The 20,043-nt window shown below is 40.7% G+C and overlaps 1 long non-coding RNA gene across 7 annotated transcripts; it reads right to left on the bottom strand.

The window, feature by feature from the left end:
- Positions 1 to 209: 209 nt before the first annotated feature.
- Positions 210 to 4,855, bottom strand: LOC136546895 (uncharacterized). Of its 7 annotated transcripts, none has more exons than XR_010781454.1 (8): positions 4,438 to 4,855; positions 4,283 to 4,341; positions 3,382 to 3,746; positions 3,152 to 3,285; positions 2,898 to 3,025; positions 1,610 to 2,419; positions 421 to 537; positions 210 to 319 (listed from the first exon to the last, which is right to left on the bottom strand). It is a non-coding gene; the product is annotated as an uncharacterized lncRNA (long non-coding RNA). The 7 variants fall into 7 exon arrangements; XR_010781453.1 differs by having other exon boundaries at positions 210 to 537; positions 1,610 to 1,683; positions 2,327 to 2,419; XR_010781451.1 differs by having other exon boundaries at positions 210 to 537; positions 1,610 to 1,668; positions 2,327 to 2,419.
- Positions 4,856 to 20,043: the final 15,188 nt, after the last annotated feature.

Raw genomic sequence — 20,043 nt, 5'->3', positions numbered from 1 at the left:
AAAAGGGAAACCCTGACTAAGACATACAATAAGCACTATCGTTTAAACTTAATATGCAGATACAAAGTCTGCAACAAGTTATATGATAGTAAAAGCTTAAAAAAGGCAAGGGGCTATTGAGGTGCCAATGTGCAATGGCATTAACCCTAGCCAAGTGCTTCTTGGCACCTGACCTGAAATAGCATGTACAGACAGTAGGACAATGGGGCTTCCAAAACTTTTTGAAGCATCAGCAATCAAAAGATTTGCCGAATCTAATATAATGCTCCTTCCTGTAGTAGAGGGCAACGAATTCTTGAGCCAGAACACTTCCCCTGTCCTAATCAGTTGGAACACACCAGAAGAGAATACATGAAGCAAACATGACACCTACGAGATTGTGCAAAGTGATGAACACCGTAAGTTTGACTGCAATCAAACCTTGAATCACTGAAATTCATATGACAGAAGTTTGGAATAGACAGCTGAACTATGGTTTGATTCTACTCCCAGCATGTCTTCAATCACCTTCTCTTCTGTGACCTTTGGGATACTTTCCTGAAATTAACAGTTTTGACCCATTAGAGACATCAAACGATTAAGCTGAAATGACTGGAAATCTCTTCTATGTTTTAGACTATTGTCTGTCAAACAATCATAACATTAGGCAGTGGCTGTGCAACACAATGAGAAAAAAAAATAACTCTGATGCCACCTGTGGGAATCTGTTTATTTTTCCATAAGCATCAGGCTTAAAATGTCCAGCACTCAGGCATGCCGGTCTGCATTGGAAAAGGTTTATCTACATCTCATAAGCATTCCTTCAATGCATCCCCTCTGTTGAAAACCGCTGCCGCACCGCCATCCAATGTGCATGGCATGTGCTACTTGCTCGGGTTCTATGCAGAGTGGTGATGGAACACCAGGACGCCAACAACACGATTGCAGTGCGGCTATTTATTCTCTTTTGTGTTATTTTGTTTATTTCCAGGTTGCAACAAGCACAAATTCTTTTGCTTAACAGTAACATTTAATGTTTTTTTTTCTATAAAAAATCTGATTTCAAGTCCACAGGCAGTGCCTGGCTGAAGTCCAATTACTGTATGTTCCTAACTCGTAACCTGCTGCTCTGACCCTATACATAACTCAAAAATATATTGGCTAGGGATCAAAGAAAATTAAGTGTAGCAGTAGCATCTATTTTCAATTGTACTACAGAAAAAAAAATAGAGATAGCAGTAGCATCTGTTTTCAGTTTTGCTCAAGAACAAGTACCATCTGCATTCTCAAACATATAAATTGCTCATGAAGCTAAACAATTAATAAACCGGCCTCTACTTAATCATGATCCACTGAATGCTTATATAGGTTCAAAGTCAAAGTCCCGGATTGAAAAGACAGTGTTTCACCAATGAAAAAAAACATCTTATCCTTTAAATAAAAATCAGTGGCATGCCTGTTTGTATAGAATATATACAGTATCAAACTACTCTCTGTAACGAGCAAGGACTGGAATTCAGTTTTGCACAATATACCTCTCTACCTAGTGAATGGGCCAAGTGAATCAGCTAGCTGCCTAGCTCAGATTAAGTCATTGAGATTCAGATATGAGATGAGCTATGAAATATACCTGAAACAGAGCCTTGATAACCGAAGCAAAAGTAGTGGATCTGGTTCGCCTGATCACCACTAAGAGAAGATGTTCTTGACATATTAATCAATTTGCAATAAAAAAATCAGTAAATTCCATCTGTAACTCAACAATTATGTGGTTGTTTGTTAGATGCAACTATCGAGGTATTTTTCCTATTCCTGAGTTCACTAATATAAGCTTGTTTTTATTCAGTATGTTGTAGAGTCCATTGAACAGTCTATAACTGCATTAGATTCATGCTTCTTGTATGTCCTAGAGTGGAAGGAGTATGTTGTCACTTCCCACTTTGAAATGTTCAGAGGTATATGGATCTAGTGAATCAGCTAGCTTAATTATGTCATATCAAGTAATCATGACCAGTGCTGGTTGCTAGTACATGTTACGAATTACTGAATATACCAGTGTATCTCTCGAGATCCATGCTTTGAGGCAGTGTTGTACAAGTCATGTACGCTCAACAAAAGTTTGTCAATATCTCACAGTGGTTGTCTACCACACTTAGTTAAATTTTTTAATCTATGAAAACCAAGGCATGGAAGTAACATCTCATGTACATCTTAGCTGATGGCATATGTAATGTTTGCAAACCATAAAATCAATAAAACTAAAGTATTGCAATTATTGGTCTCTGCAAAAGTTGTATTTGATAGGAAAAGCGTTCTCAGATGCATTGTAATTAAAAAAAATACTAACTTCTGATGTTGCTCTCTGCATGTCCCTCTCCAAGAGTCCAAGGAAAAGCATTTCCAGAAGCCTTGCAAATTCATAAAGTTACATCGTCCCAACCTGCACCAGATATAAATCCCATTTCAGTTAACTGGAAAGGAAACATAATTTTTAGCCATCAGAAAGAATATGCAGTGCATTGGAACAGAATGGTGTTAGTCTCTCATTACATTTGTTCAACTGAATAGACAAGAACAGCAACCCATCTTGCAAACAGATGAAGTGAATCACCAAGCAAGAAGTTACAATAAAGAATACTGGAAACCATATTCCTCACATGGGAAGCAAAATTAGAAAGAAGCAATTGTTTTCAGCACATGGTGAAACCCGCACATGCTGAGAGTGTGATGATACAAGGAACAACTATAGATCACCAATCTCCCTTCTAACCCTGCTAATACAGATAGCTCAGAGCAATGGGAAAACTAACACATAAAATAGGCTTACAAAATACATACATATCTGTGCAGCAGGATCTCTCATTGTGGAAAACCTATATTATGAACTAAATTAATTTGGGGAAAATCAGAGAGCTCACAGAAGATGGTTTCTAGGAGGAGCAAATATTCAGATTATCAGAAGAGTAGAAAAGCACTGAAGCACCCAAAAAGAAACAAGCCTTGTCCTTTGCATACAATATGAGATAACATTGCATCCATATATTCGCTGCCAGTAAAGCAGATAATCAGTACTCATCAACGGAAATCTACATCCAAAAGTTTATCTCCACTCTCCCAATTTCCAAAAAGAAAAACCTCACTCAATAGCCTTAAAGAAAATTATACCACAAACCTTGATTGCTGATTCAACTTCTGTTAGCCTATGCTTGTCCAGATATTTCATTCACGTCATGCACCATCAAGTCAATTCCATATGACCATAAGAATAAGTTCAGTAAGATCTCTTTCAGCAACCTTCTCAATTCCCTGCAATGAGTACTATAGCAGTTCACCAATTGCTAATCCATCATCAAACACTTCTCTTATGTAGTCTAAAAGTGAAAAGGACTACATTTTTTCTACCTTGTTCTTTACCAACAGGAGAATGTATAAACATGTACTCCATCTCAAACAAATTGGCAACGTGTACATAGAAGGTAGCTCTAAACCAAGAAAAATAATATAATTCTCGTTGCAGTGGTCCTGTCATTATGGCTATTTCTTTTGCCCTATGAGATGAAATTGAAACTGATTTTTCCCACTGCATTTGTAAAGGAACAAAAGGCAATATACACATTACAACCTGATTTGACTTCAATGGTAGTAGTAAAAATAGAGAAACCTGGACTCAATGGCAGTAGTCAATATATACATCAAAGTAACCTTCAATTGCAGTGACCAGTACTGGACTTCGTACAAATATGCAGACTCAAGCCTCGTTCTTAACCCTTCAGAATAAAAAAAACAAAGTTACAAAATAGATGATAGATATCGGAATATTGTATGGATTCCGAAATGCGCACTTCCATCTTTGAATTAGGGACAAAATTGGGATCACAACACTGAAGGCAAGTGACACCAATAACCATACATTGCCAGACCAAATGTGCACTGCATGAACGTGGAAACAAATGTTTCTTTGCCAACATAGGCCAGATTATACATCCCACAATGGAAAATTAAATTTACATCATATAACCTTAGGACAAGAGAAGTGTTGGCTAATTTTGCTAGCAAGATTCAGAGAATAGGAAAAATAACTGAGGAAGAAAAAAAATTAGTTTAAGTTTATAAGACTGACTGTTGCTAGTTCATCAAATAAACAAAACCAAGGGTTATGATCACAAGCTTCTTATCGTGGTATATGTTGATCACAAGCTGCAGGCTTAATTTGTGATCATTGAATTCAAGGAGAACCCCATTCGATATACAGGTATTGGAAAGAAAAGGGCAAAACGGATCTGTTGAAGGCATTTGTCAATACCTGAGGAGGGCTTAGAAGTCAATGGCAACATGATGCTCCGTTGGACCAATGCAATCTCGCTGCAATATGAATAGACATCAAAATCGTGTAAAACATCTAATCAGATCAAACAAAGCATATAGGGGAGCAAACATCTAATCGTGAAGCTTTCCAACCTGGACGGGAGGATGAGCACACTGACCGTCTGCGCCGCCGGGATGCTGCGCCGCCTAAAGCCACCAGGATGCCGCGCGACCTCGGCCGTCGGGACGCTACGTCGCCTCCGGCATAGCCGCCATCGCTGCCGCCGCGTCGAGTCACCGTGGTGCCACGACCACGGCGTCCGCTCCGGCCGGAGGACTGCTCCGTCGCCCGCTGCCACAGCTGAACGGGGAAAAAAGCGAGCGTGGGGGCGACCTTGGCGAGGAGGCGAGCGTTCGAGGGAAGAGGCGCCGGGCAATTTGAGGAAGGCGCCTCGCGATTGGGGGGAGGGGGCGCGGGGAGGGTCACGGAGCGCCAGGTGGAGATTGGGATGACCTTCCATTTTTACTGCCGGGCCGTGCGCTCGCGTGCGGAGGCGAGGCGATGCCGGGAGTCGTGAGATCGCAGGGCGAAGGCAGAACGACGACCCGAAAACGATGGGATATTTAACACGGATCACCCCGCGGGATCGCACGGGGAGGCAGGATGATGATACCACGTTTGCAATGTCGCATAAAAAATGTTCAGGTTTATTCTTTTTAGTTATAGAAGATTAATGCGAGGTGTCAGTGGTGCATCATGTGCACAAGAATAGCTTACGATGTCCCAACAGCTCTGGCTGTGGGAGTAGCGTGGCCTTGTCCTACTAGCAGCCTTGCCAGGCCAGAGTCTGCAATGTTCGGTTCCATGTCATCGTCGATAAGAATGTTATTAGCCTTCAGGTTCCGGTGGATGATCCTGGTCCTCGAGTCCTCGTGGAGATACAATATCCCCTTGGCAATTCCAAGGATGATTTTGTACTGATGCTCCCAGTTAAGTGCATTTCCCATACCATCATCTGTGGGGACCAAAGTTTCAGCTTTTAAATTTTACTGAAAGCTAATACATGTATAATCCCAGCTGTCATCACTAACCTCACTTATCAGAGAGGGAAGCTAATACATGTATAATCCCAGCTGTCATCACTAACCTCACTTATCAGAGAGGGTTTTGGGAAAAATAAAAGACAAACTATAATTATCTAGATATTTCTAACTGAAGTTTCCAGATTAATATGCATGAGACATACTAGAAGAAAAAAATATTTCTTTTAATTAATTCCTATAATAATCAAACATCTGGCCTTTAGTTTAATAGACTCTAATCATTAGTGCAATGATACACAATAGATCTATTTGTTTTATAAACAATTATCCACATTTGCTATTATGAAAATGCATAAAATAACCCCCAAAAATGGCATCTAAATTATCCACCACTACAAAAAAAAAATGGGGGAAAATCCCTAAATTGTGAAAGACAACAAATATAACATGTTTGATTTCTATCTAAATTATCCACCTATATGGTTATAAAATAAAGTAAATCCCTGAAATATACACATAAATACAAATAAAATATATTATGACGAAAAATTCAATAACAATAAAGTATGCTATATATTTCTAATTACACCATAAAATTAAAAGTAACTATATATGCTATGTACCACCATGTAGACTAAGTAAACATGCATACATAGGATAAAAACTTATTTTAATGGTTATTAATGGTGGAAAATGTTACTTTAACAAAATACATAACAATGACATTGACAATTAAGTCTAAATTAATATTAATATACTCCATAGCAAGAAATTTTGTAAGTTGTTACTTTAGACAAATTTATGTACTTAAATACTGTGGTGTAGGCTCAAATGATTGTTGACGTCATGATAGTAACTAAGAGAGTCTAGAAACTAGGATCTACTTTTAATAAAATATAAAAAGGGAAACCCTGACTAAGACATACAATAAGCACTATCGTTTAAACTTAATATGCAGATACAAAGTCTGCAACAAGTTATATGATAGTAAAAGTTTAAAAAAGAAAAATATAGATTGATGATGCCACAAGAAAAGATACAACAAGAACTATATAACTTAGTTAAGATTTCAACTAAATACATATTAAAATTCCATAGAGATCCAATGCAAAAGATGAAGAAACATATCACAAGTATATAATTGGGGATCACTGGTAGTTCCAAAACCGTCATCACTGGAATGGGCAGCATGTCATTCCAGTATGTAATACAACAAAGGCTCATAATTGGTAATTCTAAACTTTGAGTTTCAAAATCTGAGAACTTAAAAAAATGGTAGTAAATAATTTCATATAAAAAATGTAAATTAGAAAGATGTAAATCTCGTTCAGCTTTACCTTTTGGATATAAAGTTCATCTTCATCCGATTTCATATACAAAACGTATGAATTTTTTGAGACAACAACCAAGGGTTGGGATATAATAGCCAGTGTACAACTACTATATATTTTAATAACTACAATGTCTAAGAGCTAATAGCCACAATTGAAAAGTGCACTCTATCAAAAACTAGTTGAATAGTGTTCATTAGCAAACACTCCCTTCATTAGCAAATAGCACGATTTCGGAGACGCTCGTCTTCCACTAGACACTAAGCACCCCGAAAGTGAGCTACATCGGATAGTTCCATCGAGCACACCCAAGGGAGAACTGGAACACTCTACGCTTTTCATCTAGGATCCAATAACGAGAACGAGTTTACAATACTTAGTTCATTTCATACAACAAAAGTTCTCAGAAATACTTTATTACAATACCAAGTTTAGAGTGCGGAATTTAAACAACGGAATTGAAATAAACATCTAACGATACGATACAAAGATTCATCTATGCCCACCAGAAGAATCCTCCACACAATAGCCACTCCTCAAGCTGCACCTGCAACAGAGGTAAATAAACCCTGAGTGCACAATGTACTTGCAAGACTTACCCGCAAGACAATGTACTCGAGGAGAGGAGATAGGCAGTGACGACGACGATGACGAGTTTGACGAGGTAGTTGCCGATGTGGATTGGGATGTCTTGGAGGGCGAAGATTCACTGATAGGCACCCAATTGTCCATGCAGGGACCCTTCCTGTTCCACGTGGGGGGAATTGAGTCCGTGAGGCCAGCGGAGCCAGGCCCGTCCTTGGGTCCGGTGGGAGCCGGTGGATCCGCTGCCACACCCGGGGTGCCGGCGGAGGATCGGTGGATGGGGGAGGCGGATCTGCCACCACGCCCGAGGTCCTGATGGAGGAGGGCGGCTTCGATGCCATGCCCCATGAGCTGATGGGGGCGGGCGGCCCTACTGCCACTCCCAAGGTATCGACGGAGAGGGGTGGCTCCGTCGCCGCACCCTCAGAGATAAGGGAGGTGAGACCCTCTGCCCGGGAGCAGGGGGCAGGTTTGAAGCGGTCCCACCTAGACGAGCTAGAGTAGGAATCTAGGGGTTCGTCCCCAAAACGTTCCTACCGCCCAACAACGCCGGAGTAAGTCACTGATTCCTCTATTTTTCCTATTTTTCTGTTTCTCGGTGTGACCTTATGCCTTTTAACTTTTTGTAGACTCTTGTGACGGGGCCGTTCCTTGGCACTGGCACCCAAGAAGAGTGTCGCTCTTTAGGTAGAGCAGGTGTCGTCGCCAAATGTCGCTCCTGTTTCGGGCAGGAGCGGAGCCGATGTTGCGGCCTTATCGACGGGTCAGGTGCCGCCAGCGGTGGCACCCATGCCCATTGGCGGGTCAGGCAGGCGTCGGGGCTGAGGAAGCATCCTCAGGGGTTGCCCGGCAGATGACGACGGAGGTGACTCCACCGCCTACATTAGAGGGGATGGAGTCACCACCTGCGCTTGTGGCGCCTCTTGTGGTGGGTGCAGCATCGCAAGTCGAGCCCCCGATGTCACAAATGGAGGTGGCCACGACCACGCCAAGTCAGGAGCAGCCGAACATAGCCGTGGTGGTGTTCGAGGGAGTGGCGCGATCCATACCACCGGTGGCCTTGGCGGCGATGCCCGAGGCAGGCCGGACGGAGGAGGTGATGGCCGGAGGGTCCCTAGGCATGTGGTGATGGTGGAGAGGATCAACGGGGGGTCGCTCGCATGGGTGAGCCATCGCTCCGGTGGATGGCGCCTCAGGACCCAACGTCGACTCTCTTCTCGCTCGACGATGCTTGTGAGAGCATGGAGCGGGAGAGTCTCGACATTGGGTTCTCGGCCATGATGGATGCCTTGAGCCAAGCCAGGGGCATCCTGTGTGACATCATCATTCCCACTGGCCGGGTATGCGCTTGATCTTCCCTCCTGCTTTCTTCTTTTCTTCATGTATTCTTGTATTTTCGTATTTTTGGTACTGGTCTTCTTTTCAGTCCCTTATTGCTCATAGCCAGGGGAAATCATAGTTCCTCTACGAGCAGAAGGTGGAATGGGACCGCCTCACTAAGGAGGCCTAGCTGCACGGAGATGTGATCTCCTAGCTTGCTGTTGCCCAACAGCGGGAAGCCGAGGCGCGTCGGGACACGGAGGAGGTCCACGGGATGTTCTACGATCTATCGACGAGGGTGTAGCGGGACGAGGAGGCGGTCGCTAGGGTCTAAAAGGAGCGGGATGAGCTGCTCTAGAAGGATGCTGAGGCTAGCCAGCGGGCCGTCTACCTCCTAGCTGAGCTGGAGATGGAGCGGGATCTCAAGCCGAGGGCCAAGGAAAGGTCTGTGGCCCTATAGGAGAGGGTGAATCAGGATGCCGGGGAGATCACCCGGCTGCGCAAGGAGCGAGACTGTAGCACCCGGTTTTAAAGACAAAACCAAATACACACTATATGTGAGCCCAGGAAGTCAAATCTCACATATAGCCACAAATAAAGGTAATATCAAGAGACAATACTTATTACATAACATATTAGTAAAAGGAAAATAACCTCAGAGAATAGACAGCGGAAAGTCGACTTCGATCTTCTGGCGAAGACTCTAAAATCCACAGGGACGACTGACTGGTTGACCACAAGCCTAACTTCTCCAAACCAGGAATCTGGTACCCATCCGAGATTTTTATCCAAAGTATAGAAAAATAAAGCAAGCGTAAGTACATGTCGTACTTAACAATTATATCATGGGGTTCATGAGGCTCAAAAAGGCTGACACTGGTTTACTGCGATAAACTTTAATAGGTCATCTTTTTAAGCAATTGAGTGCAAAGAATTTATCATTCCCATAAACACATGATCAGATAATCATGAATAATGTATAGCATAAATAATTGATCATTAGTATAATTATCCATTAGTGATCATCTCTATTCCATAAGGGTCCAAGGCCGCTCGTGTCCGTGAGCACGGCTGATATATCAGTTTTATACTCTACAGAGTTTGTACACATTCACTGTGAGTCATGATTTACCTTTTCGCCCGAGGTGATCAGCCTCTTGACCCACTACCAAGGAAGGTCGGCAGGGTTCACTATGAAGCCTTTCAAAAGATTCTTCTAACAAGTTAGGGCCGCCAGGCGTATGTGGCCCATCTCTAGGAGTGGCACGCGTGGGCATCGCAGCACGGTACACACTTCCCAGCAGCAAAGGAAACATACCCTACGCCTAAAAGGTAACCACTAACAAGCTAGAAAAGATCCTCATACTGAGCTAAAGTTAGAGCCATATGGCCCTCACAGCTATACTGTAAGTCCCGGATGATCGCTTACAGATAAGTCCTTAGGGAGAGGAATCTGAAGCATATAAACACTCCAGCCCCCTGTTTCCATGTTACTAAAAAGTCATGTTTTAATGTTTATTGCATATACCATTAGTCAAGTTACAAGATCATGGTTTTGATTAAGCACTAGCAAAAACTACCCAATGCAATATCCCAAATGTTTCAAGGTGCAAGATATCAAATATCTAGGATATCCTTAATGGTAACAAGGGAGACACATGCAATATGAATTTAGTGATTAAATGTGAATAGGTAACAAGGATGGTCCCATGCTATACTTGCCTTAACTTGCTTTTCCCCCAAAGTAATACGCTCAAAAGCCTTTAGTATCCAACTTCCAATCCTCTGCTTCCAATTCTCAGCTTCTAGTCTTCAAAGAACAGCTTCTTAATCACCACGTAAACCTCACCGATTGACTGAACCATATATCACCACACAAACATCCATACATGGCATACAAATAAGAATATATGAGAATAGTACATCAACCAATAAAATAAGCAAAACGGCGTATCACTACGAACACACAAACGCAAAAGATACGCTATACGCGATTCAACGAAAAAGCGATTAACGAAGCAACGGAAAATAAAACCTATCCATTTAACTTATTTTAACTATAGAAACTCATGTAAATATTCTCATTAATCAACTTGATTCATTGCTTAAGAAAGAGCATAGTATAAAACCTATATTGACTTTATATTCCGAAAACGATGCAAATGATAGTATTAATACAATTGACTTTTTAACTGCCAAAACACATTTGAGTAACATGAGAACCACTAACGCCACAGCGTAGAACACACTGATAACGAAACTATTGTTAAGAAGAAACAACTACCGAACAATTTTATATATATTACAAAAGAAATATTTACGAGCTTGATTCATGTTAATTAAGAAAAACTATGTGAGTAGTACCCACTCAGGTTACTCAGAACGTATTCAATTTGAAAAGTTGAGTTAAAGCTAATTATATTTTATTTATAAAAATATCTCATATCATTTAAGTCATTTAAACATTTAACTGGAAAGATTAAAGGACATATGACAAAAGCCATACGAAAGCATCATGTGTTGAAGTTGAACTAAGCATGCTATAAATTAAAAATGTATTAATGTCGATATTAATCATAATGATAGTGATTTATGACAGACTGATGTATTCACCTAAGTTGCTTTTAATTATAAACCCAGTTGCATAACCATTAAACAAATTAACATTTAAACATACTAAGCTTTGTTTTTCAAACTCTTTTGAAAACTTGACTTTATAATCAAATCTTAGATAAAGAGTAGACAATTCAACTTAGGTTCTTTTGAAATCTGTTTCAAACAAGGGATTTTCAAGATTTTAGAAAACAAATGAAACATTCGAATTTCATTTTCAAATCATTTTGAATGAACTCTTTTGGGATTTCTAAATTCAAACCAAATCAATTTCAAAACTACTTTAGAAATGAAGAGAGTAAGTTTTCAATTCTCATTTTCTTTTGAAGTCAAACAAAAGACTTAATACACATGTTCAAGTTCTTTTTGGAATAAGACTTTTGGGGAATTAAATCAAATAAAATAACTTTTTCAAACCATTTTGGAAGACTTCTTTTAGAAATACACTTTTGAAATCAACTCAAACCTTTTCTTTTCAAATTTTGTTTTGGAAATCAAACTTAATTCTAATTCAAAGCCAAAAGTGCTCAGTTTCCAAATGCAAATTGTTGCAACTTTTGAACCAAATTTTTCAAACTTTTGTAAAATATCTTCAAATCATTTTGAACAACTTTCAAATAAAATTTGAAATAAGACAACTCAATTTTTTTTCAATCGGTCTTTTCCAAACAACCCATTTTAAAAACACTTTAGAGCCATTTTCAAAGTGTTTTAGAATAAAATGGTTCAAAAGTGTTTTTAGAATAACACTTTGAAGAGTAATCGAATACATTTTACTCTTTTTGAAATTTAGTTCAAAGCAAAGTGGGTTTTCAAATCTGATTTCACTTTCAACTTTTGAAGTTTTAGAAATAAAATACTTTCAAACTTTTTATGAATATCTGTTTTTAAACTTAAACCTTGAGTGAAGCAGATCAAATCAAATTACTTTCTTTTAAATGAGTTTTTAAGGCAAAAGAGTCTTTCAAACTTCAAATCAAAACTTTTGAATGTCTCAAATATAGTCTTTAGCAACTCTTTTTGAATCTTTTAAACTTTAATACTCTTTTCAAATAAACTCTTATTCTTTGGCGAAACACTTTTGAAATTAAGTCTCGAATACCAACTCTTGAAAATGAGAAAACAAACTTAAACCCTTTTGAACTTAGTTCAAATCAACTTTTGAAGAAGTTTTTCAAAGTTCTTGAATCCAAAGGTTGTTAATTCATTTTCCAACATCTTTTGAAGATTTTATTTCAAGGAAAGAGCTTTAAATAGAAATCAAAACCAATCCAATTCTTTTCAAGAGTTAATCTTAGTCTTGAGCATTCTTGCAACTCTTTGTATACGTCTATATCGTAGGTACGTGAAGATCGAACTCCCAACCATAGCTAGCTCGAAGATCAATCTAGACGTAGATCCAAACTTTTTTGTGGTTCACCAACTCACAACACTCTTAGCTTGGCTACCCCCCTTAAGAAGAGATGAGATAGGGGCACCAACATCCAACATGTAACTTTCTTCAAGGTGTATTATCATCCTTTGACATCCTAGAGAGCTTGTGGACATAGATAAGAATAAGAAAAATCGATCCTTCTCGTAGATAGAAAACTGCAGTGCAAAAAAACATCTATATCTCGAGTTCCATTTATCCAATAAAGTTGCATCTTGAACCGTTGGAAAGCTTATACAATTCCCCACAACTTTCTTTTAGACCACTCCTTTGGATTCTGTAGTTAACTTGGTCGAAATCTTTGCTCAACCGAAACTATTCTAGATTCCAGACAGCGCAGATGTATCGCCTTATAATTTTTATATCTCCCAAACCAGAAATGCTATCAAGGTGACTCTTTTGGGAAAATAAAGATCTTGAAGTCTACTTTCACCCAGAAGTTTCTCAGAATTTTTGGTTGCCCAGAGGTTGGAGACATAGGCCATAGAAGACAGACTGCTCTGGAAGACCGAAAGCAGGAAACATGAGAAAGAGAACCCAGACTATTTATTTCCTTATCCCTTATACCTTAAACCTTCAATATAAATGAAATTGTGAGCATAACCCACAAACTCACTGCACTCATTACAAAGATCCAACTCAACCATAACATAAGGACAAACCATCCAACACAAAATACAAGCTCGTTGCTAATCGTTCCTTCTAGCTACTTGGTAGGCATTCTTAAGGGAAAACTTCTTAACATGGCTTTGGAATTTTGAATAGAGGTGAGACTAGAAAGTTTGCAAGAGATCAAGAACAACAACTCAAGGAGATAAGAAAGTATAGCTCAAAGGAAGCTATCAAGGAGAGGAGACAATAGGACAAGGATTGGAAATATTCAATTCAATGAGTCAAGGAGGTGGAAAATAATTTTATTAAAAAATAGGCTTTCAGAAATGACTAGGGCTAACTAGGCTTGCGTCCTACAGTCAGCATTGCTCTGATACTACTTTGTAGCACCCGATTTTAAAGACAAAACCAAATACACACTATATATGAGCCTAGGAAGTCAAATCTCACATATAGCCACAAATAAAGGTAATATCAAGAGACAATACTTATTATATAACGTATTAGTAAAAGGAAAATAACCTCAGAGAATAGACAGCGGAAAGTTGACTCCGATCTTCTGGAGAAGACTCTAAAATCCACAGGGATGACTGACTGGTTGACCATAAGCCTAACTCCTCCCAACCAGCAATCTGGTACCCATCCGGGATTTTTATCCAAAGTATAGAAAAATAAAGCAAGCGTAAATACATGTCATACTTAACAATTATATCATGGGGTTCATGAGGCTCAAAAAGGCTGACATTGGTTTACTGCGATTAACTTTAATAGGTTATCTTTTTAAGCAATTGAGTGGCAAAGAATTTATCATTTCCATAAACACATGATCAGGTAATCATGAATAATGTATAGCATAAACAATTGATCATTAGTATAATTATCCATTAGTGATCATCTCTATTCCATAAGGGTCCAAGGCCGCTCGTGTCCGTGAGCACGACTGATATATCAGTTTTATACTCTACAGAGTTTGTACACGTTCACTGTGAGTCGTGATTTACCCTTTCGCCCGAGGTGATCAGCCACTTGACCCACTACCAAGGAAGGTCGACAGGGTTCACTATGAAGCCTTTCAAAAGATTCTTCTAACAAGTTAGGGCCGCCAGGCGTAAGTGGCCCATCTCTAGGAGTGGCACACGTGGGCATCGCAGCACGGTACACACTTCCCAGCAGCAAAGGAAACATACCCTACGCCTGAAAGGTAACCACTAACAAGCTAGAAAAGATCCTCATACTGAGCTAAAGCCAGAGCCATATGGCCCTCACAGCTGTACTGTAAGTCTCGGATGATCGCTTACAGATAAGTCCATAGGGAGAGGAATCTGAAGCATATAAACACTCCAGCCCCCTGTTTCCATGTTACTAAAAAGTCATGTTTTAATGTTTATTGCATATACCATTAGTCAAGTTACAAGATCATGGTTTTGATTAAGCACTAGCAAAAACTACCCAATGCAATATCCCAAATGTTTCAAGGTGCAAGATATCAAATATCTAGGATATCCTTAATGGTAACAAGGGAGACACATGCAATATGAATTTAGTGATTAAATGTGAATAGGTAACAAGGATGGTCCCATGCTATACTTGCCTTAACTTGCTTTTCCCCCAAAGCAATACGCTCAAAATCCTTTAGTATCCAACTTCCAATCCTCTGCTTCCAATTCTCAGCTTCTAGTCTTCAGAGAACAGCTTCTTAATCACCACGTAAACCTCACCGATTGACTGAACCATATATCACCACACAAACATCCATACATGGCATACAAATAAGAATATATGAGAATAGTACATCAACCAATAAAATAAGCAAAACGGCGTAACGCTACGAACACACAAACGCAAAAGACACGCTATACGCGATTCAATAAAAAAGCGACTAACGAAGCAATGGAAAATAAAACCTATCCATTTAACTTATTTTAACTATAGAAACACATGTAAATATTCTCATTAATCAACTTGATTCATTGCTTAAGAAAGAGCGTAGTATAAAACCTATATTGACTTTATATTCTGAAAATGATGCAAATGATAGTATTAATACAATTGACTTTTTAACTGCCAAAACACATTTGAGTAACATGAGAACCACTAACGCCACAGCGTAGAACACACTGATAACGAAACTATCGTTAAGAAGAAACAACTATCGGACAATTTTATATATATTACAAAAGAAACATTTACGAGCTTGATTCATGTTAATTAAGAAAAACTATGTGAGTAGTACCCACTTAGGTTACTCAGAATGTATTCAATTTGAAAAGTTGAGTTAAAGCTAATTATATTTTATTTATAAAAATATCTCATATCATTTAAGTTATTTAAACATTTAACTGGAAAGATTAAAGGACATATGACAAAAGCCATACGAAAGCATCATGTGTTGAAGTTGAACTAAGCATGCTATAAATTAAAAATGTATTAATGTCGATATTAATCATAATGATAGTGATTTATGACAGACTGATGTATTCACCTAAGTTGCTTTTAATTATAAACCCAGTTGCATAACCATTAGACAAATTAACATTTAACTTACAAAATTTTGAGATATGAGACATGCTAAATGTCACTGCTAACACATAGCATTAGTCAAATTATATTTTAATTTAGAAACTGAGTTAGAGTAATCATGTTTTATTTATAAATGTTGCCAGGTAGATTAAACAAGTTAAACTTAAACTTTGCAACAGTAAAATGCATGTGAGAGCATCTATACAAGTTTATCATATATACAACGGGTTTAAACTAACCAAACTTATAATTGAAAAGAATATTAATATCACTAATTAATCATATTAATATCATACATGAATTGCCGAGATATGAAACATATATTACTTAATTATAAAACTATTTGCATGCATACTTAATCATTTTAATATTTAATTATAAAAGCATAATAAGGTAACATGGAACACATCGTCATGAACACGTATCACCCATTACGATGAAACTCAGGCAATTAAATCGAATTTGAAAATCTAAATCAACTTTAATTAATCAGCGATTAATTAATTATAGACACAATTAACATTTTAATAAAATAAATTCATAAATATGTGATATGAACATTAATAACTCTACTGCGTAGATCTCCACGACATGAAACTAACGCAACTGGAACAAACTGAAACGAAGTTAAAATGAATAAACTACGATTATTTAACGACTGATGGCAAATTCGTAAATACCTCGTCTCATCAGTGCAGCTCACGTGAAAACCACAGGGAGGAGGATGCTTGGCTTGGGGCTTCTGCCGGCCAGAGAAGGTGGCCGGGCTGAGGCTGTGGCCGGCCACGGAGGCTGGCAGCGGCACACGTGTGCCTCGCCCAAGTGGCAGCGGCGGTGGCTGGCCAGCGTAGGGCCTACACGGCCAAGCCCGCACAGGCCAGCGGCGGCGCTTGCTGTGCAGGGCGTGGGAGTCCGCGAGGCCAGGGAAGGGGTGAGGGGTCCGCGTGGTGAAGGCGCAGGAGTGCAGTCAAGGGGCGGAGATGGTGCTACAGCGCCGAACGACGAAGAACGAAGAAGCTGTCAGCCAGCCATGGTGGATCCTCGCCGGAGAAGAAAAAGAGAGGTTAGGGAAACGATGAACGGGCACGGATTCGTGAAAAGGATGGCAAGACGGTGTAGACGACGACGAGATCTACCTCGTGGTGGTGGTGGTCGACGCCGAAACGCGACGGTTTGGCCGGAAAAGCTCGCCGGAAGTTCGCCGGAAACCTAGCTTTTCCGAACTTCGGCGGCCGATCTGCAGGGCTACGAGTGACGGCTCGAAAAACCGATCGTACTTCTGGAATCCTCACGTCGAGGGTTATGCCGGCATATATATATATACACACGAAGGGTTTGTCGATTTTGGAAAGTGAAGATATTTATTAATTATTGATTTTCGGAATTAAAATAATTACAGAAAATCGGAAATTACTATTTAGGCTCCGAAAAATATCTCTGAGCTCAAAAAATTCCATAAAAATTCCTAGGGATAGATGAAAGGATAAGGAACACAACCAAAGTGGTTTTAGCTCCCGAAAAGACTTTTGGATTGATCGAGAAAAAAGACAAGGCTCCAAGAAATAGAAATTTAATCCCGAAAAAGGTCGGAAAGATTCCCGGAAAGTGAGGCATCGTTCTAACGTGTCTTAAAACCTTTTCCAAGCCTTTGGATTTTGAAAACAAGCATCTTATCTAACTTTTGTTTTTGCAAATTTTCAATTTCTTTTTATACCATTACTTGAAAATAATATTTTGAAGATTGAGATTTGAATTTGTTTTCCAAAGCACTCATCACAAAAGTACCTATGCAACGGCATCCGAACCACTCATCACAAAAGTACCAATGCAACTGCATGTATGCGCAAACATGTTGCTACCCTTATGTTGGATTTAATTTAAAGAAAGTTTTCTTTTACCTATGTTTTTATGAGCACAAAACAATTAACAGAAATCGTTTTACTCTTTTTAGAAAGTAGCTAATTTTAGGGTGTTACAGAGACAAGCTGCGCTAGACCACAGAAAGACTCCAATCAGAGCACGGCTTGGTCTGCGAGGAGCGTGACCAGGCCATCCGAGAGCGCGATGAGGCGCGTTAGGTGGTCTACTCCCTCCAGGCGAATCTTGGAGTCACCGTGACCCGAATGCTGGAGGCTGAGAACGTCTCTACCGGGCTGGGCACGGAGCTCGCCGAGGTATGGGGGATTCTTTAGGCTAAGAATGATGAGCATGATCTCCTGTGTGCCGCCATCGAGGTGGTCTTTGATGACCTGGGGGTGGCACAGCTGGAGGAAACTAGCTCACTTACGGCCCATGCCACGAGTATCATGGCATCGGTGGGCCAGCTTGAGGACAACGCCTTCCATGCCAGGATCACTCAAGCCTTTGCCATTGCTCGCTCTCATTATGATCGTGAAGTTAACCTAGAGGTGATGAGCCTCGGCTTCACGCCTGGTTATGAGAACTCCAAGCTGGATGAGATCGAGAAGGCGGTGACTCCTATCGCGCGGAACCTAGCGGACAGGCTAAAAGGCATAGTTCTCCCTTTGAGGAAGTAGTTAGCTGAATAAGTTTAGTAAACATTTATCTATAATATGTGGACAAGTGTCGATACCTTTATGTCCAAAAACAGTTTCGTAGTCTTGCTTCTTAATTTCGTTTTGTTTGTTTGATCTTACCTTCTTCCCTTTTGTAATGAAAAAAGATTTATGCGATTCGACCCTTCCATTTGTTAAAACCATAGGGCCTGAGGTGTATAAGGGGAAATTTTGGTTATGCTGGTGAGCAAAATTACCGCAGCCGTCGGGGCATGGTGTTTTCGCGGCCTTACAAGACATGCTTGTTTATCTGTTCCCAAAAACCTTACCGCTATCCTTAACGCGAGGAAGAGGTCTGATGCATCAAGCTTGTATTCACACATACCCCTTACTTAGGATTTTGGCTGTCGTTTTGGTGACCGTGCGTTCAGTCTTATCGCAAGCCTGACCTTCCTCGAGCCCCCATGCATGGCGGGGATTCGGTCAAGGGTCGGCTTGTTTTTGTGACTGTCACTCCATCTGAGGTTTTCACACCTGAAGGGGTTGAGGCGATGTCACTTGCCTCGATGGCTTGAGTGACGTGCTTGATGAGCTCGCTAACGGGTGTGTTCAAACAGAATCCAATCCCATTGCTTTGCGAGTGGATTGGCAAAGCCCTTAGGTGGCATTCTATTACTCCTTGGCCTGCCTTCCAATAGATTCCCCCTCAATGGAGAGTCTATGGGCACGGCAAGAGGCTAGATTGAACAAGAAGGTTGAGATGTCCCTACCCGCCTCAATGCGGGTTGGGCAAAGGCCATTGAGGCTCATCTACGCTTTTCTCCCTGGCTCTTGTTCGATGCGAGGTGGCCTCAGACCCTTCGTGGGTCAGCCTTCGAACCTTGGTCTCTCGATCTTGGATCGAGCGGCACGAGCCCTCGAGCCCCTTAGGGTCCAATAGGGGTCGACCATGTTTCACGCGTTACCCCATCCTTAGTTTCCGCAACCAAAGGGGCTGAGTTGATGACACTTGCCTTGATGGCTCGAGTGTTGTGCTCAATGAGCTCGCTAACAGGTATGTTCGTGTGGAATTTGGGCCCATCATTCGCTGATGGGGTCGGCAGAGACTCATGTGGCATTCCACTACTTCTTAACCCGCCTCCCGGCTGATGCCCAAGCCGTTTCATGGGCTCAGGTGGCCCGTTGGCCTCTCCTCGACGAAGATTCTATGGGTTTGGCTCGAGGTTAGAATCAAATGAGAAAGGTTGAGGTGTCCCTATCTGCTTTTGAGCGGGGTCGGGCAAGGCCATTGGGGCTCGTCTCGATTTTTCTCCCCTGGCTCTGTTTAATACGAGGCGGCCTCAAGCCCTTCGTAGGTCGGCCTTCAAACCTTAGTCAGTTGCCGCTCATATTGAATGAGGCGACTATCGCTTCGTGACACGACACGAAGCGTTGAGATGCAGCGATTTGCATATGCAATGTTTACATGTATGGATTTAATGTATAACTTAATTGAAATGAAAGTGGGGGTCGGTAATGTTACCTTGGTGGAATGAGCGACGGGAAGCTCTTACCAGACATGTCCGTGTGGGGTTCGGGTCCGATGTTTGTGACAAGGTCGGTGTAACCTACATAAGCATCACCATTTTTCGTTTTTGTCTCTCAGTGGTGATCCGAGCCGTTCGATTGATTTAGGCAACCAGACAGCTTCTCCTCGAAGGAGATTCTATAGGAGGACCCCCTCCGAACCCTTCTCGAGAGGGCAGGAGCTAAAGCTTGTGGTGTGGGGAACTATAAATTCGATTAT

The sequence above is a fragment of the Miscanthus floridulus genome, chromosome 3 (assembly GCF_019320115.1).
Source record: "Miscanthus floridulus cultivar M001 chromosome 3, ASM1932011v1, whole genome shotgun sequence".
Lineage (NCBI taxonomy): Eukaryota > Viridiplantae > Streptophyta > Magnoliopsida > Poales > Poaceae > Miscanthus > Miscanthus floridulus.
This window is presented reverse-complemented; position numbering and strand designations above follow the sequence as displayed.